The sequence below is a fragment of the Cygnus olor genome, chromosome 3 (genome assembly GCF_009769625.2).
Source record: "Cygnus olor isolate bCygOlo1 chromosome 3, bCygOlo1.pri.v2, whole genome shotgun sequence".
Lineage (NCBI taxonomy): Eukaryota > Metazoa > Chordata > Aves > Anseriformes > Anatidae > Cygnus > Cygnus olor.
In genome coordinates this window covers 105,362,959-105,388,438 of record NC_049171.1, presented here as the reverse complement: position 1 = coordinate 105,388,438, position 25,480 = coordinate 105,362,959, and the positions used below count along the sequence as shown (strand labels likewise).

Genomic DNA, 25,480 nt, shown 5'->3' with positions numbered 1-25,480 from the left:
TATCATGCTCACTAAAATCTCTGTTAAGAAAAGATGCAAAGTGCAGAGTAAATTTTAAACAGGATTCTTTGGTACTGTAACAGCATCTTAAAGTATAAGGTCTAAGCTTTCTTTACAGCTTACTCTCACATTGTCAAAGCACGTAGTACAACTTGTCTGCCCCAAACAACTTGGTGAGCGTTTCTGTCTGTGCTGCAGGAGCTTTCTGAAGGTTTGGGCTTATTTGCCAAGAAGCAGCTTATTGTTTTCTGTTGGAAATCGTGAAGGCATTAAAGAAAGGGCTGCAATGAGGTTCAGAGAGTGACTCTCTATCAGAGGAGCTGCATGACTGAGTTGAAGAGAGTGAACCGTGTAAAGATACAATATTGCACTACTCAAAGATTTTTTATCTTAAATCTTACTCTTTGTTTTCCATAAAGTAACATGAACAATATTGTATGGCAGCTGTTTTCTGTGTCACTAGAACAGGCAAGCAAGAAAACTAATGCTATGTCAAGCACATAACTGTGCAAGTGATTGTTTTCTTTATCTTTTTTTTAAAAAGCAATTTATATTACCCCTTGCCTACACCCACAGGTGTCTGGCATCATTAGGACCTAACACAAAAAATGAAAGGAGTCGTCCTTGATAAACCCTTTTATTAATAACTGGAGTGGCAAGCTTGGAGGGAGGATACAAGGAAGAATGATATGTCCCTAGTTGAAAAATATGTCCCTATAAATATGTCCGTATCCTGACCTTACAGACCATATATATCCGCAGTTAATGTCCCACAGTTTTCCTAGCACAGAAGTTTTGTTTCATTCAGAAGTAGTAGTAGTTATGCTCACTGAATAAGCAGATTGTGGTGAAAACTTGAGAAAAATGCCTGAATTAACCACATAAGGTCAGTAAAAGTTTAAATCATTCTCACAACTAGAGGAAAAAATAATCCATCCATAATTTGGGTCATCTGAATCTTACATGAATTGTGTTCCAGGCACACACTGCTAATTTTGTTTAATTTTGCTGTGATTGTTTCTTTAGATTACACAGTTAAGGGCTGCCTTCCAGGGATTTAAAAAACAAAAACAAAAAAAAAACCTTTATAATTATTTTTGTAAAGAAGTAGAATTTTAAATCACCAAAAACACCTGCCAGTAAAATGGGGTTTGTTTCCAGCAGATCCTTGTTAACTTCTCTAGGGTTTTTTAAGGTTGCTAATTTGCTGGTTCTTTGGCACAACTGTGTGTTTCCGAGACAGGCTGACTACAACATTCTGTGACTGTAAACAGCAGCTGAATTCTTTCTTCTTGCAGTGTTGTATAAATATTGCAGTTTGAATCTCTTGCCTTGACTCTCTTCCCATTTACACCAACTTTTGTTTCCTCAGGGGGCAATTTTTGTCCTGTTAAATCACCATAGCCCTGCGATTAATTTCAGCACAGCTTAAGAATTTGTCCATGAAAACTCTGTAGACTCTAGTGTTAACGTGACAAAAAAAAACAGGTGCATTAGCTGAGGAGTTTTAAAGTGACAGACAAACCTTAGATCTTCATTCAAGGTCAAAAGGGTATTCTGGAATGGTGTCTTCCTAAGCTGAATACCCAGTGGGTTGTTTCAGCTGACCGAAACACTTTACCACTCCAGGTGCTGTTGCAAATGCACTGTTGGTAACAGAGAATAAGATCTCATCATGTTTCTTCCAAACACCTCAAGGAGTCAAAAGGGCTTTAAAACCAGCGTAGCAACTTGAGTGTAGATGGCAGTGGCATCTAAGGATCCTCTGTAGCACATGAGCACAGATTTCTCCCTGCCAAGTACAGCTCCTGCAAGGTGCTTTTTTCACTTAAGAACTCATTCTGAACATGCTGGATATGGTTTATGGTTAGACATACGTGTGTGTGTTGTTCAGTATTCTTGGCGCTCTTCACCTTCTATGAGAAGGTGGTCTAGACAGCTTTCCTAAGCTACCCTAGTGCCATTTAGATGATGAAAAACATGCACATGAAAGCATTGGGATGAAAAACATGCACGTGAAAGCATTGGAGAGAGAACAGCATAAGCGTCAAGCACTTCTGTTTCTGTGTGTTTCTGTTTCTCTACAGATATTTAAGTTGGGACAGTGTATGTGGCATTCGTAAGTACTATGTTACTTAGTAAAAAATCTCAGTATAAAAACATTGTCCTCACAGAATCACCAGCTGTATGCTGTACAGCAGTGCAAAGTTCACACTCCTGATACAAGAGCTGGGGCTCTGCTCCTGATTGGATTAGCACCAGCTTTGGCAAGGGTGGCACAAAGGGAAGAGGGGTTTGATAGAAGTAGGTACTGAAATGACTGTGAAAAATACATAAGGCTGTGACTTAAAGGACTGGAGACAACCCACGGGAAAAGGGAGGCAGAAAGTTGAGATGGAAAGCTTAGGATCATTTGTGTCAGTGTGTTAATTATTAATCACCTGGGGGGGGGGGGGCTCTGGAACAACTAATTATGGCAGTTCACTCCTCGAAGATTTAAAACAGTTTTAAAAGCCAATGTTAAGCTTATTAGTCCATTCTTACTATTGACTGAGATTTCATTTAGTCATTGGAGATCTTAATTAGAGAAAGTAACGTGAACAAAAATAACTTGTTCTCAGAATAGAAGGGATCCTTCCTAAGACTTAGCAAACTGCTTTAAGCAGAAATGTATAAATGTCAACTGGGAATACAACTAGAAATGCTAGGAAAAGCTTACTGATCTCTTACAGTACCCTTTCTTGCTTTTGGGTTTCTCATCTGAGAAGAGCCTTAAACCACTCTTAACCCAGGGAAGTAGAGAGCTGTACACCAGCAGTTAGGGGCACCCATGTGGGCAGTAGAATATACCTCTTTGACAAAATAAAGCAACAGTACAAGGCAACTTTGTAAGGGAAGTGGGAGAGGGCTGCTTGGTCCAATTCTACTTGCAGTTGGCAGAGTTATGTGAGAGAAATATTAATATCAGTGTTTTATCTGCATCCTGTAATTAATGCTATTATAAAAAAGTATTATGAAATCAAATTTGGTCATACAGTATTCATTATAAAGAGAAACTGTCTCCAACTCATCTAATTTCCTGATTTGCTGCTGCTGCTCCTGAAGGTTACTGTCTTGACGATTAACTCTCCTTAGCTGATATAAAAGTGAAGCAGCCCAAAGCAGCAGGGAGATGTGGACCAGTAGATACCTTCTGCTTTCCTGTTTTCTACACCACGGAGATGTTATAAGAAACATCTCTTGAGAATGGAGGCTCCTCAAAGAAAGCTTGCAAATGTGCCACTCAGCTAATTAAAAGTTCCCTTGTGAGCAATTGTTTAACATGTTAGCAGGCCAGAGGCTTCAGCAGGGGAATGATGCCAGTTTTAGAAAGGAGCAACTAAGGTGATTGAAATAATTGATAACAGAAATGGTCCATTGTTTTGCACCCATTGAAGTGCTGCCTGAGAGAGAGGAAAATTGCAGGTAAAATAAGTAAGGCTTAGGGTTGGTCATGTGTTGTTTTGTATTTTAAAATACCTTCTCCAGCTTCACTAACCAGTTTAGCCATCGACAGAGCAGTTTAGATGTATGTTATGCAGAAGGTTTTCTCCCAACTATCTGCAAACTATAAACAGTGGTATTTTTTCTTGCCCTTTGCATAGGTGTTTTCGTACAACTGCTCAAGGATATTTATTTTAGACTATCAAGTCAAGGCTGGGTAGACGTCTGCCCACTAGAACAGTGGCTGCCTTGAAATAGCAAGTTCTTTGTTATGAACTAAATGAGTCAGATGTGCTTCCCCGAGACACAAGCTACAAATGATGTGAACAGTAGCTGCAACGCTGTCATTGACAGCTGCAATTAGAATTTTTTATGCTTTCACACATAAAGTTGAAAGCACATTGAAATCTGCAAGCAATTACAGGTCTTACTCAGGTGTTTATACTGGAGTACTAACCTTAATATAAGACAGGGTGACGAAGACAAGCTAATGAAATGAAGACCCATGAAGCTGTCAAATATATATGTTACAGTAGTTAATTATCTAGTTAATCAATAAATCCATGCATTATCAGAAAGGGATGGAAATATTTGCACTGCAGAGCACATTCAGGGTATATTGCATGCTATCTAAGACTTTCTTTTTTCCTTTTTAACCAGCATTGCTTCTGCTATCAGTGTAGAAAAAAAAAGTCTGCAGTTAGTGTTAAATTCTTCTCTTTTCAAATTTATGACCAGTTCATACTCTGAAGCAGAAAGCTATAGAATTTGGTGTATGATCGCTGGCTGTATATTGCCTGAAAGGTCCAATGCATATGTTAGATTCTGTATGTGACATTTTCACTGTGAGGATAAAAAGAAATAAGCAGAGCATAACAGAGAATAAAGAAAAGCCCAAGGAAGGAAGTGACACTAAAGAAAGATAATAAACTCTGCAGGGCAGATCCTCAGCTAGTATAAATCGCCAAGTGTATATCTCTATAGAAACATCCAGTTTCTACAGCTTTAGAAGCATTTTAAGATGAGGCGGTGCACTGTGTGCAATACGAGGGGCTTTGTGCTGCAACACACTCTGCTGGATTACTCATTGTACTATGGCAATAAATACATGTGCGTGACTTTCACCTGACTTACAGTGACTGAGATGTATGATCTAGTCTGAAGACGGATCGGTGTGTGCACGTATCTTTGAAATGATTCATATTCATGTAATGTATCTTTGAAATGAAAGTGCATTCACTTAAAATGTAATGACAAGTATATGACTTGTTAAATCAGTAAGCTCTTTCCAGGAAAACACAGTGAAGGACAAGACTTGATTTTTGTTTTCATAGGGCACTGAGAGGGTAACAAGGTCTTACCCCAGCCTGTGACGCTGGGATCAGCTACAGATTGACTCCTGCTGTACAAATCCTGACTTTTCTAGCAGTCTCTGTCTTGCACATGCACACAGAAAACAAAGCTGATTCCTCATGAGGCATAAACCGGCATCCTACTCTGTCTGGAGCATCTCCACTCCCACTGCATTTTTGGAGCTGCTCTGCCTATGCAAACAGGTGTCACTAGGACAGAAGGTGTTTCTGCTCCCCTCCAACCAAACTGATAGCTTCAGTCTTCGCTATTTTACTTATTATTCTGAGGCATTTAAGTCATAAACTGTAACTGTCAAATGGAAGTGCTTGTTATAGGATGTTTAAAAACATTCCAGTTTAGGAAACAGAAGTTACAGAAGCACTGATCTCTGAATTTCATAATTGATAAAAAGGCAAGTAATTCTTTGCAACTGTGAAATTGAGGAGAGAAATATTTGTTTGGGACTTCATTGATGAGGGACATTTCTATTCTTCCTGTGTCTTTTTGTGTTAATGAGGAAGATATTTTATCTTCCTATATTCACAGTACGAGTGATGTTCAGAATCAAAGATTTGCATAAAGATTGGCTAATGAAGTACATGCTTATTTTTACGTTCACTCCAAGACTGTCCTAAGCACAAAAAGAACTGGGCTCATGTCACTTCCCCAAATGTCTGACAGAAGATGGAAAGAGTCTTGTCAGCTCTGTGTAGTCTTCTAGTCAGACATTTTAGATATAACCTGCTTCACTTCTACTTACAAAGAATCATAACTTGCTTATTGGATGAGTTTATTATCAATGTTTTTCTAAAGTGTTTGGAAGATTAAACAAATCATTTGTAGCTGTTTCATATTCTTCCCTTGTCTGGAATAGGATATCTTCATCTTGGGTGCCTCCCCATTCAAATCTTGTCTCATTTAATTATAACCTATGAGAGCCTGACAGTAATGTGATTTATAAGATGCAAGCTGGTAAGCACCAAGGTTTAGCACAGAGGAACAGCAAGAGACAAAAGTCCCAGTAAGATCAGAAATAAGTAGTTTTCAAACTAAATTGTGGTTAAAATGGAGAAGTTGTTAAGCTTAGGGGACATTACAATGGAGAATGGAGCTCAATCTTTTATCCCTCTGATAAGAATATGAATCAGAAAACAGACTTGAGGAATCTTGAATTCGCTAGTGTCCTGCAGCAGTTAATTTTCCTTTGCTCTAAACGGTATGCCTCACTAAACTCTTCAATCATATAAATGATTTCCTAGCTTCATTTACTCCCCTTTCTATGGCTTCTCACAACTCATCAGTTTTCACTACCCAGAATTAAAACACTGGTTTTTTTTAGACCTTGTTGCCTTCTCTTTCCTAATATTGAAATCTGTTAGTTTCGTGTCACATCCCATCCTGTAATACCAAGACTCTTTGGCCCAGAATCTTATTGATGCCTGTGTATAAATATTACTAGGCGGGAGAGCTCTAGGATGAAGTTTTTAAGAGTGTTTTTATGAGTTTGAAGGACATGCTTCTCAAATGGTTCTGTGTTTCTATTGTAGTTGTTCAGCTTAGCTAAATTACCCTCCCATTCCTTTCATATGGGCCTCAGGCTATTTATGCTGAGGTGGATCCAGAAAGATGCATGTTTGTCCTCCCACATGCCAAAGGGGTTCTCACTGGGCTGGGAACATCACTGAAAATATTAGGTACACGGAGAGCTTAAAAAGAGGAAAGAGAAAGAGAGCAGATAAGAGCCAGAACAGAATGTATGGTCATACTGAAGATCTCAAGTGAATATACTGGCCTGGAGGGGATAGCTGCTCTAAGTGCCTGCAGTTTGTATACAGGAAGGGGTCCTCTGAAGCCAAACCAAATTATCTAGCATAGCAAAGGAAAATAAACCTGTCAGACACCTAACTGAGGAATGGAAGAAATCCATGCAAAGTTCAACATGCTTCAGACAATCTCTTCTAACTTGACAGCTTTTTACTTTAGTTCTGCTTAACTTTCCTGAATGTCCTTGTGCAGGCAAGCTAAAAGATAATTGGGATAGGTTCACAGCTAATTTAAATTGTCATAGCTTCATTAACTTCAGTGGAAAGAACTGAGTTCATTTTTGCGGTCTGGCAATGAGGACCTCTGTCAGACACTGGTTGTTCATTTTGGTGGCAGTGGACTGGCAGTTTATTTGTGTGTGTATTTGGTAAACAAGATTTACTGGGCACAAAAGACAAGTAACATTTTTCATAATGGTGTATTAGTTTTACACTGTGAAGGACAAGCACTTTGGTAGGAAAAGTCACTTTTCTTTGTTTAAGACCTTGACCTTTCCAGATAAAACTTGTAAATTATTTCACAGTCCTTGCCTGTAGTTTGATTTGACTGCTCTTATTAGCAGTGAAATTTAAGTCATTAAAATTAAGTTTATATCAAATTATAGGTCAGAGTCAAGCCTGGGTTTCATATAAGAGTATAGAAAATTATTTCTTCTAATTGCCTTGCATAAGCTATAATAAGGAGCCCAATTGCTGCCTTTATTCAGGTGCAGCTTCCTTGATTTTTGTCATCTAGGGTTAGAAAAGCATGTGATTTGTTTGCTTTGCTTAATGTTTTTCTCCAAACATCCTTATGTGCTTCAGGAGCTCTGCCTGAAAGATATGGATGCTTCTTATCGCTCATTATCTTATCAGGCCACTTCAATGTATTTTTTCATAGTTAACTAGAGGAGAATTTGCAGATTTATTACATGCAAAGGGAGATATGTTTCTGCATGAAATGAAAACAGCCTTCAATCCAACTGAGCATGAACTAGTCTTTGTTTTCTGTAAGTATATTTCCATAACTTGTGAGCTTTCTGAGCCTGTGTCTTTGTTGGACTGGCTAAATAATTCTCTATCTTTGACTGTAACACATTCAAAACTTGATATAGTCAGGGCAGCCTGGACTTTGAACTTGTAGCTACTGGGTGAGCTGTGAGCTGAAGCTTTCCCCTCTGTACACTCTCTTATCTGCACAAGAATGTGGTTGCTAGTCAGCACGTTAGCATATTTTGCCTGGAAATCCTGTTTTGGGAAAGTCTTTGCTAGACAGCCCTAGTAATGTTCCTACTTACTTAAAGTTCCCCCATAGCACACATGAAGTTGTGATTTCTGATATGATGTTTTGCTCAAATATAGACCGTTACTTGGAACTAGTTTGTGAATAGTTATTTGTAAGTAACCTGTGAATCTTCAGTGGTTTTCCAAAACCACTATGTGCATAAACATGGGGTGGGGAAAAATTCCAAGTTTTCTGTGCTTGATTAATCCCTTGTTTGAGAGTAGAATAAGAAGGGAACATATGTTGAAATGATGCTTAGTGGACTTTTCTGGATTTGAAAGGGGACTGTGGAAATCATGAATTTAGATTCATACCTATTTGAACTGTTATATTAAATAAAGCACAAAGATACTTTTCTTTGCATTTCTGACCAACTGATATTATTATTCCAGGTTCCTTTCTTATAGAAAGCTTGTGGTTAGCAGAGCCATGAAAGGGAAGTAGCACCCAAGAACAAATTAATGGAGAAATATTAGTGGAATGCAGCAGGCTTGGGGAGAGCCCAATTTACACAGAAAGTTCATAAGCAGGGACAAACCACTCCACAATTTTAACTGTTAATGTTCCATAGGCAAACATGTCACCTTGCAGCATATTGACTTAATGGTTTGAGTATCTACTTTTCATAACATTTATATTATTTGAAAAATTAGCACTAGTTCTAGTCATAGACTATCTTTCAACCAGAAATATTTTAAATAATTTCTCATCAGCCTCTTAGAGTTGACCAGTCTCTATCAAGCTTAGGTTGTAACTAAAAACATTTCAGTAGGTACAGGACAAATCTTGCTTTCCCTGTTCTGAGATGACTTGTCAAAATAGGTGGGATTGCTTTTGTGAGTCAGAAAGGTAAGATTTAATTTATACGTAAATTACCAGCTGGCCACTCACTTCGTACAGAAAAATAATGAAGAATAGGAATTACCCTGAAGATTGGAAGAGGAAGTGGGAAAAAGTGATGTGTACTTATTTGGGTTTGTTTTTCTTCATTAAAGAGCATTGTCACACAGGCAGGCTAGGAATTCTAGTGGCTTTCTTTACGAACCTTCTGGAAAGACTTTCAGTGGTTTTATATTCTGTGCTATGCCTCATGCTTAGAAATGATCCCTGGTGTAACGCTCTTGCCAACTCTGGGCTTTGAGAAGTGTGGATTTCTGTGCTTTGATTCAGCTTTGATTTCTTTGTTCACTTACACCACTGCATGCAATAAATATACTCAGCTATTTACTTTTGTAGCCCACTAAGTATGTTTGAGGACAGAGCCTATGTCAAATGGCATGTTATTCAACTGGAAGTACTTGCATCTATGAGAGCCACAGACACTCATCTAGGCAAGACAGCAAACTTAGCTCCAGCAGTAGAAGTTACTGCCCATACTGCTCCCTCTAGCATCTCCAGTCTCTTCACAGTTGCAGAAAATGAGCACAGATCAGCCAAATACATTTTTTTCCTTGTTAACTACTGAGAAATAATCAATGCTGAAGTCTTTTCTTAGAAGAGTCTTGTCTCACAGATGGAATATTTACAGACATGGAAATTTCTGAGCAAGCTATATGTAAGAAGAGGGGTTATAAATCCCCCAATTCCCCACTACTGTTGGAAGGTAGAGGGTTGATGCTAAAAAACTTGCCTCATCCCTGAACTTTTCTTTGGCCAACAGAGCTGCTATGGAAATTGTTTCTTTTTTTCTTTTCTTGGAAAGTGGAGAGTCATAAAAGAAGTACAGACTGAGTCAGAAAATGACAGCAAAACAAGACATGCCCCAGCAGAACAACAACTCTCTGTGGGTGGAATTACTGGTTTGGGGAAACGTTCACTGTATCTGAATCCCAGGAGCTATAAATTTCCTATTTGCAGTATATTGTTGCCATGGCAGATGAAGCCCAGACCTTGTTCTTCAGCGCTTTGAAATTGCTATTAGTGGCCCCTGAGAGAGAATACCTTACAAGAAAATGTAGAGTTTGAGTCCACAAATATTTGTACACATCCTAATTGCTTGCCCAAGCAGCTCTGTGGCATTCCAGTGGGACAAATCACAGGTGCAAAACTACCCATCTGTACGTATTTGCAGATTCAGGACTTTGTGCTCTTGCACTGCACAGGAAACCACTCCAGGGAAAAATAGAGTTGTTGAAAGCACAAATGAGATATATATGTAAAAGTTAAAATATATTTTAAGTTATTAGTGAGGGTTTTAATTGTTTTAATAGGCCATACGGAGATGTAGACTTTCTTAGGGCTCACAAAGTTTGCTATAATTAGTAACAGATTTCACAACATTCTTGATAAGTAGGTAAATATAATTTTAGCCATTTCAGAAGTGGTAAAGCCATAAGATATAAGGGAGAAGTAGTTTCCCAAAAGTACAGGGTAACAAATAAATGGTGTAGCTGGGACTACAGCCCCTTCAGGATCTTATTCACTAGACCATACTCTTATGACAATGTATTCCCTTGCTCAAAAATAAAAAATAAAAATAACTTTAGCATATTCATATTACTTTCTAATAACTATTTCTTATCATGGAAATGCTTTGTGCTCAGCAGCATGAAATGCAGGCCTGCTGTTTTGGATCTCCTAAATAAGGAGTCATAATGTTCAAGCAATGTATATACAGTTTCAGGGTTTTTTTCCTCAAATGTATTTATACTGACCTGCTACCAGTGCATCATCATATTTTCCAATTTCTTCATTTGAATGCTTTCCTTGTATCAGTTTCTGTCACTTTACTAGAAGAGCAGCATTGCACAGTAGTGCTATAGTCTAATTTCAAGACAGCTGAGGTGAAGGTTTTTGTGAGCATTTCAGTTACAGATAATTGTTGGATCTGTTAAGAATCATTTAGGTTGGAGAAGACCTTCAAGGTCATCAAGTCCAGACATCAACCTAAATTACTGTGTCCCATCATTAAGCCACATCCCTTAGTGCTATGTCCATACATCTCTTGAATACCTCCAGGGATGGCGATGCCACCACTTCCCTGGGCAGCCCATTCCAATGCTTGACCATCCTCTCTATGAAGAAATTTTTCCTGACATCTAATCTAAACATCCCCTGACTCAACTTAAGGTCATTGCCTCATGTCCTATTACTTGTCATCTGAGAAAAGAGACTGACACCCACCTTACTACAACCTCCTTTCAGGTAATTATAGTGAGCGATGGGGTCTGCCCTCAGACTCCTTTGTCCAGACTAAACAATCCCAGTTCCCTCAGCCGCTTCTCATGTCCTCATACTTTCTAGTCCTTTCCCCAGCTTCACTGCTCTTCTCTGAAAGCATTCCAGCAACTCAATAGCCTTCTTGTAGTGAGTGGCCCAAAACTGAGCACAGTACTCGAGATGTGGTCTCACCAGTGCTGAGTACAGTGGGACGATCACTTCCTTAGTCCTGCTGGCCACACTGTTTCTGATACAAGCCAGGATGGCGTTGGCCTTCTTGGCCAACTGGGCACACTGCTGGCTCATGTTCATCTGGCTGTTGATCCAGCACTCCAAGGTGCTCTTCTGCTGGGCTACTTTCCAGCCACTCTTCCCCAGGCCTATACCACTGCCTGGGTTTGTTATGGCCGAAGAGCAGCACCCAGCATTTAGCCTTGTTGAATTTCATCTGATCAGACTCAGCTCATTGATCTAGCCTATTCAGATCTATCTGCAGAGCCTTCCTACCCTCAGGTAGATCAACACTCCCATCCAGCCTGTTGTCGTTTGCAGACTTAGTGAGGATACACTCAATCCCTTCATCCAGATCATTGATAAAAATGATAAACAAAACTGGCTGCAAGACTGAGCCCTAGGGAATGCCGCTTGTGACTGGCCTCCAACTGGGTTGAACTCTACTTATTATGAATCTTTGAGCCTGGCCATCCAGCCAGTCCTTCACCCAGTGAACTGTACACCTCCCTAAGCCACCTTCTGCAGGAGAATGCTGTGGGAGACAGCTTCAAATGCTTTACTAAAATTGAGGTGAACAACTTCTACAGCCTTTCTCAAAACTCATTATGTGTGTATACAGAGTACTAATTGACAGGTTTTCATCCATTATGAGTTTAGCTACTATCTTTGTGCAGGTTCTTAGCTATAGCCCTTCATAAATACATGAATAAATTTACACGATATGTTTTTTAAAATGTATATAGTATTAATGCTGCGAATAAGATTACTTTGGCTTCCTTCATTTTTGTGTATGTTTTTGCCATGTTATATTGTTGTGGATGAGACCATAGAATTCAGCGTGCATTCTTCTAGGACTTTACAGGAAGACAGTACAGGCTGGACATTGAGATAAGAGTCTCAATGAAGCACCTGTCAAAGAGTACTTTCCCTTGGGCATACTGATGTCCTGGTCTGGCAGGGACAGCCTGGTAGATTCAGGACTGTGGACTTGTAGCAACTGCTGCTTGTCATTTTGTTTGTCTGTCATAGGCGTGAACAGTCTGGATGAAGTGCTGTATGGTATTAGAAAAGAGGGAATCTGGCTCTTTGTTCAAGGCTTTTTTTTTTTTTTTTTTTTTTGTCTGTGTCAGGCTGCCAAGAGGTGGCCTTGGTTCTAGGCATAGATCCATCAGCTTGGTGTCCTTCAGGCTGAAGAAACATAGTTGTGATTATCAGCTAAAATAGGGAATGAGGCAGCGGGTGCTTCAGAAGTTCCTGCTTGCATCTACCTGAAGATTTTCTGCATTCCTTAGAAAGTTTGCTAACCTTTGCTTTTGAAGGGATAGCAGGCTGCTGTTCTCTATAAAGGAATGTACACATTTCTGTAAAGCACTTTATGGTGGTATCCTACTTTTACGAACAACATCTCTGGGCTTTAGCTTATATTGCATGGAAATATTCAGTGTTTCTTGGGTCCAAACTCTATGGATTCATGTGGGCTTTCAATCTTAGAAGCCCACAAGATCCAGAAGCTTTAATCTTCAATGTGATGTCAACTGCTTTTCTTAAAACACTCCAGAGATTGAAGACAGTGCACCTAGACTAGATGGAGGCCTAAATTTCACCTTTGGCATTAAGTATAACCTCATTGTAGGAGTTTCTGTGGCACTGAGCCCTTCCAACAGCAGTATCCATATTTCAGTAGCTGCTGTCACAGAACCCAGTGACCCTGGTTCTGTGTTAGCATGCCTAACAGCACACTTCCAAATTATGCTTGGTTTGCATGTTGATCCAAATGTTTTTCCCTCATGTTTATTTAAAAAGAAAACTCCATGGATCTTATAGAAAAAGTGGTGGCAGAAGATAATTTCTGGGGAAAAGAAGGTGTCAGACCAATTCCTGCCATCCTAAAGCTAAAATAGCAATGCTCGCTATGTCAGAGGCTACTTATGCCAAATAAAGGAATAAGTATCTGAAACACCTGTGTGTTTCAGGGAATTACTCTTGAATGAAGGAGGCAGGAAAATCAAAAGGCATACACAAAGGCAGATAATAAGTTAGTTGTGTCTTTCTGTACTTTCTTTACATATAATTTGTTCTTTTGTAACTCAATATATAGACCCTAAATACTGGTTTGGTGAATGATAGTATCTTATAAAAACTGTTACTTTTGCCAAAAGCAGCATTAAATAATCTTTTGAACAGTGCAGTCTAATAAACAAAGCCTTAGAAATAGATGTCCTTTACAACTGTCAAACTCAGAGCAAATGTTCATTTTCTCATCACTAAGAAAGTGGTAGAAAATGACCAAGATCATGCTAACTATTGCTCAGTCTATTTGCAAGAATAGATGTGAATGTTACCTTAAATAAGGAAGAAAAGAAAAAGAAAGAAAAAAAAAAGTGCTTGCATAGTGAGACGAAATAAACAGAAGTGCTGATTATTTACCAAGCGCTACATGTAACCCAACAGCTCAAAGGGTGTAAATTAGTGGTACATTTTCTCAACAAAGCTAGTAACACCAATAACCATTCATTTGCTCATTTTTTTTGCAAGACTAACTCTTCTTTAAAACTTAAGGGACCTTTTACCGAGTAAGATAGGGGAGGAAAAAAAAATGGAGATCCTGCAAGGAACCCATAATTAGAGGAGATCTTAAAGTAATGATACAGACCTTTGAAACAAGCCTGTATGTATGTAAAGATACTGCAAAGGTAAATGTGAAAATTTACAATGACGTTTCAGGTTCAGTAGTGACACTGACTGTCATTTTTACTGGCCCTAAAGCAAAACCAAACATAGTTAACCAAGTCTCTTGCAGCGGATTCTATCAGCTAGATAAGATGTGCAGCACTTAATGTACAGTACATTTGCTGATTGTAGATGTCGCTGGAGAAGAATGTGAGGCCAACTCATTTTTTTTGTTACAAACTCTGATCAGGACGATTCCATCTCTGCATAGAAAGATTATCATTATGTTCCTGATTAGTTTAACCTCTGTTCCCGTTACTCGGGCTTACGCATGTGATAAAAGGTCTATCCAATACACATTGAAAAATCAGTGGAAGAATTCCTATTGATTTCCATTGGATTGTGCAAGAATATTGGGTCTGGTCTTTTACTGCATTGCTTTAACATTTGGTCATCAGTACTAAAATGTCAGCTGATAAAAGCCAAGGAGCCTTGGCAACCTTTTTCTCATACTACTTGTGATTAAAGGTGTATATAAAACGAGAGTATTAGACAAAGCAAAGTTATTATACAATTTTTACTTCTTTAATTATCTTCTGTCACAGCAAGTTACCATTGCTTTTAATTAAGCATATGTCTTTGGAGTGGCAAGATGTGCTGCCTCATGTTTTATCCCTGCTGGAAATGTTTGTTTCTGTTTTGAAGTTGTAATATAAAATGTCAGGGGGTGGAAGGAGAGCAGAGATTTCACATATCCTGGTATCAAGTACTGTATATTATGTTTCCTTAACTCTGTCTTCAAGGTGAGCAGTCAAGATAAGCCACTGATCTGCAGCCCATCTAATTTGTTTTTCCATCATTTTCTCAAGTTGTCTTATGTCCAATAATCATTTCAGTGTAAGTAACACTGCTGGGAAAATCAATTCTTCCTGACTGAATAGAAAATAACTTACACTACAGTTGAATCATAATTGGTATTTTGTTTATTTTGTCAGACTTGCAGTTAACTTCTGACTTCTTTGGCCAAGGCAGTTCTGTGTCTTCTGCAAGGATACTGCTTGCAGAATTATGAAGTTAGTAGACTATGTAATATAAGTAGATTATGAAATCTACTCTGATGAGAATGTAATAAAAAACGCTTATGGATCTAAACTGAATTTTCTGTCAGATGGTCAATATTATCTCCTTGAAGACTAAAAATTCTAAATATTTATTAACAAGGTGTAAGGCTATTCTAGATCGCTTCTGAACCATGCTCATTACTAGAGTAGGTGCGTGACTTTCAGTAGTACATCTGACACGTATTGTGTTATAGTAAGGTTATTATTACCCTTTTGCTGTTTATCTGTGACAGACACTGCAACAAAAAAGAGTCTTATGTTCTATATGTGGGCACCAAACCCATGCAACCAATGGCAGCTTTTTAATGAGAGTATGAATGAGAGTTAGTGAAGGTTATCTGTACTGGGCATTACTCTCACACTTCTAAGGTGTCATGTGGTATGCAAAAAACCTTTTCAGTTATACTGTATTTGATTAAATACATTCAGGACTGGTAGTTTTGGACTTGGCTTAATTTTATTAAGAAAACTATATTGAAGGGGGAAGAGAAGCAGTGGTTGTTTGTTTTTACAGTGTTTCTTGTTGTTGTTGTTGGTTTTTTGTTTGTTTGTTTTACAGCCTCGTTTAGACAAGAGAAGACACCCCTTGGCTTATAACGTTAAGCTACTGCTTAGATCGATTTGATCTGTGCTTTTGTCCTTCATCATAATTTGAGCTATTGATTATATTTATTAAAACGAAATCTCAAGAAACACAAACCCTAAGTGCTATGCTGTTCCAGATCAGGCTGCTCTGGGCAGTCTGATCTGAAGCTAATCCATTCCCTGCTGATTTATTTTCACTCTGTTTTCAAGCAGAGTTCTGTTCTGTGTTTGCTTTTTTGTTGTTGTTTTGTTTTGTTGCTTTTCCTCTCTCTCTCTTAGGGGAAAAAAAAAAAAAAAACATTTAATTTTACACCTCTAATGGGAGCAGAGGGGTCTGGGTCTGGATTCATTTTTCTGATATACAAAGTGAGACCATGAAGTTTATCTGGCTCATATTTGTGCAGATTTTTCTCTCTGCACACCACAACACCACATGACACCCACACTTCACACTTCCCCAGACCTAGTCTAGGTTTTACTAACTCAGTACATCTTCAGCGTATCTTCAACTGCTGAGATTGTTGGCTACGTGCTACATGAAGGCATTTGATGCAGGGAATTACTCAGGGATCCTTTGGTTAATCCCAAGATCAATGAAAGCAGGATAACCCTTGGGGGATGAGGGGGAGTGGGCTAAAGTTGCGCCAGGGGAGGTTTAGGTTGGATATTAGGAAGAACTTCTTTATGGAAAGGGTTGTTAGGCATTGGAATGGGCTGCCCAGGGAAGTGGTTGAGTCACCATCCCTGGCGGTATTTAAGAGACGTTTAGATGTAGAGCTTAGCGATATGGTTTAGTGGACTTGTTAGTGTTAGGTCAGAGGTTGGACTAAATGATCTTGGAGGTCTCTTCCAACCTAGATGATTCTGTGATTCTGTGATGGTTTAGTGGGTGATATCAGTGGTAGGGAGATGATTGGACCAGATGATCTTGGAGGTCTTTTCCAACCTTAATGATTCTAAATTATCTTTTCACAAATTATTCATTAAGTCTGTTCCTGAGCTTATGGCAGCTTCTTGCATCCAGGCAAGCTGTATGAAGGAGTTCTGGCAGTCTGTGTGCAGCATGAAAAGCCACGTCATCTTGTTTGCTTACAATTTAGCTGCCTCTTGGCCTCACACGATGCCTCTGTTATTTCATGTCTTTGATCAGCCTTATTGCCCTTCTCTTTACCTCTCCCAATGCTAATATAACATTTTGGAGGTGAAGGGGATCAGAACTGTAACCTGTATTCAAACAGTGTGTGAACCACTGTTTTTTACATGGAAAACAGGGAGAAAGTTATTAGAAAAATAGTGTAGCAAACAGGTCACACACAGCCTTTAAGCATTTGGATTATTATGAGCCTGAGTCTGCTTTACAGTTCAAAAAGAAATCTATTCCAGCTGCTACCATCACTTATCCCTGGTACAAAATTCAGGGCTTTGTGTGTGAAGTCTGGGAGAAGCCAATCCATAGCACCCACAAGCTGTGAGCGAAGGAGAAGATCACCTTTTGGTCAGTAGTTTGCTTCCTAACGGACCTAGTCTATGAGAAAAGAAATTTCATTCTTGCTGAGTTTCTGACTCTCTGGCTATTTTTCAGTAGATTATCTATTGCAGTTTGATATGATAAGTGGGAAGCAGAAAGCTTCAAAGAAGAATGCTTTTGAGGAAAGTTTCGGACATGGAAAAATAAAATAATAAAAAAAAAAGAAGTACAGGTGGAGAGGGCGGTAAGGAAGAACTTGAAATTTCATACTGGCAGCATATTTTCCCTGTTGTTACAAAGATTAGCAAAATGACCTTAAAGAAGAGTTTGTGGAGAGATGAAGCATTCTTTTTATATTTTTATTATTATAGAATGCTGAAACATTTTGGTGTCATTTATTTTTGGAAATGTTTTGTAAAGCCAATTCTGTGGGATGAAATAAGAGTCTGAATGAGACACTGAAAGCATGACCTCTGATTCAGTTTTACCTTTTGATCTGCTGTCAAAGACAGTACACTAATCCTATAATCATTTTAATCTAAGGAGCAACCTCTTCTTCTGTGATGTACAAACACTTGCACTAGCTGTAAATATTGAAGAATATTTCAACACTTCAGTCTAGACAAAAATCACCTGTTCCCCATAGTGCTAGAACAGGTGGTGTTTGCCTGTCCTCATGTTGACATGTCAAACAGCAAGTCCTATTTTGACAGAGCTGCCCTAGGCAGGTTTTTTGTTCCTCTGATGTGTTTCTCAGTGGAGAGATGTGTGTCTCTCTAGCCCTGTCTGTCTCAGGGACATCTTGAGTGTTCTATTGTTTTTGTAGTCAATCCTTTTCACATATTTTACTTACATGAATTTATCCATTTCTTCTTGAATGTCCACCACCCAGTGTGTCCTATAGAAAGGAGCTGCATAGCTTAACTAGATGCTGTGTAAGAATTAAATCCTTCCATTTTTGTAACTCTTCTCACCTAGCTACTGCCCTGATCATCATGGACACTTGTCACCTTGCTCCTCACTCCACTTCCAGATCATTTTTGACTATGGTATGAAGACCCTGTGCAGGTCTCTGTGGAATGCCTATTATGACATTCCTTCACTTAGATAACCGTTATATCTTTGTTTCTTCCAGTCAGGTTTTATCCAATTTCACACAAGAAGTTGTCTGTCACTGTCATTCAGAGACCTTATAATTCAAGAGAGCTGATGGAAAGGTGTGTAGGAAGGGGGCAGAAGTATAGGTTTCATCCACTGAGGCTAGATATCGGAAAGGATATATTTTTCCAAGCATGACTGCTAAGGTTTTTCTTTGGGGTCTTTCATAATCTGCAGCTATGACATGAGAAAATCAAGCTTCTCCTGTCTCTGTATCACAATTCTATTGGCCTCTTTAATAGAACCATCTATGTTTATTAATTTTAGTTTTTAAAAAATACATCCTTCCACAGAGGGTTCATCTTCAAGCAGAACTTGGAAGATGAAAGCACTAAGCATATCTTTATTCTGAATATAAGCTAAGCTTTCATTTCCCAGTGTCATCAAGCTGGCATCTTTCTGAAAAAATAATACTTGCTTTCAAATTCGTTAGAGATCCATTTACGACGCTAGTACAAGATTTTCATTGTTTGCTATTTATATGTCAATCTTAAACAAAATACTATAGTTAGTATTTTTAAGGATAGTGGTACACTAGCTGTCCTACTGTATTTGTTCAGGATCATCATTTTAGCATCTAAAGGTAAATCCATGTCTAGTGGAAGGTAGATAAATTCAGCATTTCATAAAACCATAGAATAGTTTGGGTTGGAAGGAACCTTAAAGATCATCTAGTTCCAATCCCCCTGCCACAAGCAGGAACATCTTTCACTAGACCAGGTTGCTCAAAGCCCCATCCAACCTGGCCTTGAAAACTTCCAGGGATGGGGCATCCACAGCTTCTCTGGGCAACCTTTTCCAGTGCTTCACCACCCTTACAGTAAAGAATCTCCTGCTAATATCTAATCTAAACCTACCCTCTTTTAGTTTAAAGCCATTACCCCTTGTCCTATCACTACACTCCCTGGTAAGGAGTCCCTCTCCAGCTTTCCTGTAGGTACTCCTTAGGTACTAAAAGACTGCTATAAAGTTTTCCCCAGAGCCTTCTCTTCTCCAGGCGGAACAACCTGTTTCCTCAGCCTTTCTTCATAGGAGAGGTGCTCAAGCCCTCTGATCATCTTCATGGCCTTCCTCTGGACTCACTCTCATAGGTCTATGTACTACTTTTATTGGGGACGCCAGAGCTGAATGTGGTACTACAGGAGGAGTCTCACAAGAGCCTCCCTGAATCACTTCCCTTGACCTGCTGGTCACACTTCTTTTGATGCAGCCCAGAATATGGTTGGCTTTCTGGGCAGCAAGCATGCACTGCTGGCTCCTGTTGAGCTTCCAAACAACAAGCCCAAGTCTTTCTCCTTAGAACTGCTCTCAATCCATTCTCCACTCAGTCTGTATTTGTGCTTGGGATTACCTTGACCCAGGTACAGGACCTTGCACTTGGCCTTGCTGAACCTCATGACGTTCACATGGTTGCAGTGGTGAGCTAGTCTTTGCTACTGTCATGGAAAGTGCATTTTATTTTATTTTATTTTATTTTATTTTATTTTATTTTATTTAGTACAAGCGGAAGTAATAAGGCTTCCTGGGTTTGTCATTTGCTTCTGTATATCAAATTGGTGATGTCTATGGGGAAGAGATCTCAATAACTGAGAAAGACTGTGAAGGAGAAAAGAAACTGTCAGGGGAGTGAAGAATGAAATTGAAAGAATCCATCCACCTGCAATTCATATCCCTGTGAATGTTTCCCTCAGCAGTAGTTAATAGCTAATCTGAGAAAAGTTTGTGACATGGAAACTAGAAAGAGCTTGAAAGAACACCAGTGACTTGCAAATACACGGTCAGCAATGGCAATAAACAGAAGTGTTTACTGGACTTGAAAGCAATGTGCAAAGTGTGGCAGTTGTTATTTGAAAACCTCATTGTGGCTGTTGCTATTGCAGTGCAAGGACTACAAGCGTTCTTATGCACACAAGAAGAGCCTGTTGCTCTTGTTGGTGCTCCCATGCTTGGTGTGCCATGTCCTTATTCCTCTTGCACAGGCAGCAGCACAACCAGGAGACAGCTGTGGACCCCTGGCATTAGTTAGCTGGCATATTCAGATGAGAGGAAGGCCTGAGCAGAGGACATGAACAGGAGGTTTTGCTTCTTTGCAAGGTGCTAGAGTAAGAGGAGGATGGGATTTTTCAACTTTGTCACTTCTGGTGTTGGTTATTTCAAAACATAAGTATCTAAAATTCAAATGTACATTTTAGTATGTAAAAGGAAGGAAATGCTCCACTCACCACAGTGAGATGTGGGATCACATGGCATAGGGCAAGCATATTTCTGTATTAACTGAATCAACACAAGTCTAGCTGGTGCCCTGAGAACAGCAGAGGACATGCCGTTCACATCCTGGACCTTTCATTTGGGAGATGCTGTTTTCCCCAGACTGCAGGCTGAGTTAGTTATTTTGGCACTCATGATGCTCTTTGGAAAATACAGCACATATTGAATAGCAGAAAGAACATTTACAATTACACAGCTCACACTCAGACCCAGAGGGAAGAAAAAAAAAAAAAAAGTACAATTGAGTCTCCAAGTGCTATTTCTTAAACAGTTTCTGACTGCTCAGGTATTCGGGAATATCAGATATCTCATTGCAACTTCAAACAAGGCTTTCGATGTATCCAAATGAATCCAAATATTTGGTGGCAGCCCTGGTACTTCTTAGGCTGTGTGCACTAATTAAGGGAAGTAACAGTGAGTATCTTTTCTCTTTATTTTATTATTCCATGATATTTCAGCTTTGTCCCATTAAACAAAGTTGTCGTAGTGGTTATGAGGATATGAAGAATGTGAAAAGAGGTTGAAAAGCATGCTACTTGACACACTAGAGGGCTCAGCATTCACCAGTTGTATGAAGTTGAACAGGAACAAGTTCCAGATTCTGCTCCTGGCATAGGGCAACCGTGGATATACATACAGACTGAGGGATGAAAGGCTGGAGAGCAGCCCCACAGAAAAGGATCTGGTGGTTCTGGTCAGTGGCAAGTCAACAGTGTGCCATGACAGCCAAAAGGGCCAACCATATCTTGGGGTGCGTCAAGCATGGCATTGCTAACCGGTTGAGGGAAGTGATTGTCCCACAACTTGTCTGCGCTGGTGTGGCCTCACTTCAAGTTCTGTGTGCAGTTTTGGGTGCCACAATATAAGAAGGACATAAAACTATCAGACAATGTCCAAAGGAGGGCTATGAAGATGGTGCAGGGTCTAGAGGGCAAGACATATGAGGAGTGGCTGTAGTCACTTGGTTTGTTCAGCCTGGAGAAGAGGACACTGAGGGGAGACCTCATGGTGGCCTATGGTTTCCTCATGAGGGTGTGGAGAGGCGCTGATCTCTTCTCTCTGGGGACAGTGATAGGGCCCAAGGGAACAGCATGAAGCTACATCAGGGGAGGTTCAGGTTAGATATTAGGAAAGGGTTCTTCACTGAGTGGGTGGATTGGGCACTGAACAGACTCCCCAGGAAAGTGGTCACAGCACCAACCCTGCTGGAGTTCAAGAAGCATTTGGACAATGCTTTCAGACACATGGCTTGATTTTTGCTTGGTCTTGTGTGGAGCCAGGATTTGGACTTGATCCTCGTGGGTCCCTTCCAGCTTGGGATATTCTATTATTCTATGATCTTTCTAATGAATTAGTCAAGCAAGATGACAAAGGAATGTTATTTGGTGCTTTGCTAAACAGCAAAGGTTCAGCAATACATTATGCAGAAATACTTCCACTTTGAAGAGGGTTTTACCTTCAGTAAGGCATCCAAACCAGAGCTTATGGAATTTTGTCCCTAGACAATTTGTTTCAGTCAATAAAAACAGCATCATATATGGAGAGATTGCCAACTCAGAAAGTCCTGAGGTCTTAGAGATAGAAACACTACACACAAAGGACACCTGTCACCTTTCTGGTATGACCTCAGCTGATGAAGAAACCACTGCTCCTCTCCCTGCTGAGGAATAAGATCTTTTTAGACACATTCTTGGGACAGGAAAAGAGCTGAAGTGACCAGCTGTGTGTAAGCCAGATGGCTATTCTTGCTCCGAATCAAAAGAGGGGAAGAAAGTTTTGAAGAAGACAATACCTAAAAAGCCCCCCATCTGCTTAGATTGTAGACATTTTCCATTACCCTATTTTCCTTGACAAGTTGCCTGCAGGAAAGAACATAAAGTAAAACACTCTCTGTGGAAGAACAAAATACCTAGGACTTGTGCAGTGTTCCTTTTGTCAGGAAAGTATGAAGAGATATTAATATAAATAGATGCAACACTGAGAGTTTGCTCAGAGTGAATGAATTTTTAATAGCTCCTCACCATAAAGATGGTTGTAAACATCAAGGTCAGATTTCAAGGAAGTTGCATGTTTTATCACATGCTGTACATTTCTCAAAGGCCCCTGTAAGTTAAGCAATGAGGAATGAGGAAGTGCTCTTCCAAAAGTAGCGTAGTGTCTCACAGGATAATCAATACTAATAAAGTACAGCTATTTGTAAAAATAAAGCAATCACTATTTTCTGGTTCTCTGTAACTGAGACAGAGTAACTTCATTCACTTATGTTATTTATCTTAGATGAAACACTTTTCACAGCATGTCTTTGACATTAATAGAAGCAATTTTGTCTGAGTTTCCAAGCTTACTGCTGGCGTTTTTTGTGGGTAACTCATTCCTACCAGTTAAACTCTTCCTGAATGTGAGCATGGTAGCTGTGATTCTGTTCTCTGAACCTAAAGAGAACTCGTTTGTTTTTGCACTTTGTAACCTGTGACAAACTTTTTTTTTTTTTTTTTTTTTTTTTTTGTATGTATGCATGTACTGAAGATACCAACATCCTTGTGTCAGAGGGTATTCTGCAGTCATTCTGCTCTGGGCATGTCATTTGTGTTTGTTGAATGTGCTGCTTATTATTGGCTTGCATCTAAATCTTAACAAAATTATTTGTCAGACTCTTTGCAAAATGAGTTGACACGTCCAGGTGACTAGCCTGAATAATCACAACTCTGCAGAGCTCAGTTCCTCTCCAGCTTTATTTCAGTGTAAAAAGCAACTCAGCCTAAATAGATGCAGAATTTTCACTAAGCAAGGAGCACAGAACATCTCAGATTGAGCTGTGGTCCTGGTGTTTCATCTCTTTTCCTGGTTGTGATTCTTGTAATCTACTTTTTTCTCCATCCTGTTTTTTTTGGTTTTGTTTTTTTATTAAATCCTGAGACTCCAAATTCACCCAAAGCTACTCAAGCAGAGGTATTTAAAGTAATTTTGGAGCTTTATTTTTAACTGTCTGCACGTGTCCTTAGAAAGAAGCTATCTGCAGCATAATGGAGCAACAGTGTTACTGTTCAGTGGATGCTTTGTCCAGAAATGAAAAGTGTATCAGTTCTGAGACTAAACATGCCATGTTTTTTGAAAAACTAAGGAGAGGAGGGGAGTGAGCTTACAAGCATGTTGCTTGATGATTTTTTCCAGTCTAGCAGTATAACTGGTGCTTCTTTTTTTTTTTTTTTTTTTTTTCCCTCACCAAAAAATTGTGTTCTTCCTCATCTCTCCGTATCAGCTGTTAACTGGTGAGAGGCACAGCATGCAACTTATTAGCTGACCTAAGCAGGGACTTGATAGAAAAACAAATCCCACAGAGACATTTCTGTGTGCCTGTGAGCAGCATTGCAGCTCTGTTGGGGAAAAAGGACCTCAACAGGGCAGGCAGAGAAGTGCCTTGTTAACTATGTTACGGTATGGTGGGCTCTCCAATGAAACATCAGCTGTTCCATTAAAATGCTTCTCTACAGCTTTTTGTGTCTGGATGGCATTATTTCACCTAGTAAGTATTCACTGCATTTAAAATAGGAATGCCATCACTACTATTCATTGCACTTCTAATCTAATTTAAAAAAGAAAAGGAAATTGATTTTGAGGGAGACCACTAGTAAAAAAATGAGTAAATTTTCATGAGCAACTGCACATATTGCCTTTTAAATTCAGCCCTGCAAAGCAGGCAGACATTACTAATAACCATACCATCACAGTTCTAATTGTATTTACTTTGTCTGTACATTACTTTGTTTAATAGTGCACAAATGAAAACATTTTCTTTCTCAGAGGTGCTTACTTACGTCACTGCCAGACCTGGAGAGATTCTAGAATAGCATACCTGAAAGAGTGACATGTTCTTTCCCACATTTATAGGACATTTTTCAGCCAAACTTATATTACATTTTTCAGTCAAACAGAAGAATGGTGTGACTGTCCTATCTTCAGAAAGTATACAAACTTGAATGCAGCTGTAATGTTTGCACTTCATGAGTTTCATTCCAATAGTCTCTTGTAAAAATTTAATGTTTCATCAGTTTGCTTATTTCTGTTTGTGGTTGCCAGCTGTGATCAGATTGCTTCCATTTCTTCCATTTTGGTGGAACTAGAAAGACAAAAAAAAAAAATAGTATTTTACAGTAAAAGATAAAAGGGTGACTTTCTGACTATAATGCTGACCTGAAACTCAGGATCTCTAGTTACAAGCCATGACCATGTGACAAATTTCCTTTGTGGTCTAAGAAAATATCTTCTGGTTTGTGTTTGTATAACAAAGGCAAATGTAATTATTTCTGTTGGAAATTAAGGGGAAAGGGCAGCAAGATACCTGTAAAAATTTCTTATAACCAATTTTCTTTTGGTTTTGGACTGACTTAATCCTTTTTCAGGACCTGATGCCTCCTTTAAAATATATGCATATATATATATATTAACCAGACCTTTATTTTGCCCATTGATTCTGTTACGAGGTCTCACTGAGGGGATGTTTGGATGTTTGTTTTTCTTTGGAATACTCTCCTTTACCTGCTCTTCTCACCCCATGTTCATTAACCAGCTGCAGTCTACATAACTTTTCTTTTCACAAGCATTTGAATTGTTTGAGTAGCTGATTTAAGCGTGGACAGATCCCAGTATGTGAATGCAGTGATCAGATGCTTCCAGCCAGATTGTGCACATTAGCAAGGGATTACAGTTTCTCTCATAAGTCAATTTAAATGTGTGTAAAGTAGGGGGTTCTCAGACCCTTAAATGCACTGATCATGTCTCAGATGGAAAAAAAAATGAATTGTAAGACTCTTCCTCCATTATTCAAGCATGTCTGTGCCATTCAGGTCCTATTTTTGCAACAAGTTTGTAAATCAGTTACATGAATAGTCATTAC

The 25,480-nt window shown here is 39.2% G+C and overlaps 1 protein-coding gene across 1 annotated transcript in view; it reads left to right on the top strand.

Annotated features, from left to right (window-relative positions):
• Nucleotides 1–25,480, top strand: part of LOC121067686 (follicle-stimulating hormone receptor) — an 85,802-nt gene that overhangs the window by 463 nt on the left and 59,859 nt on the right. The gene's annotated exons all lie outside the window — the stretch shown is intronic.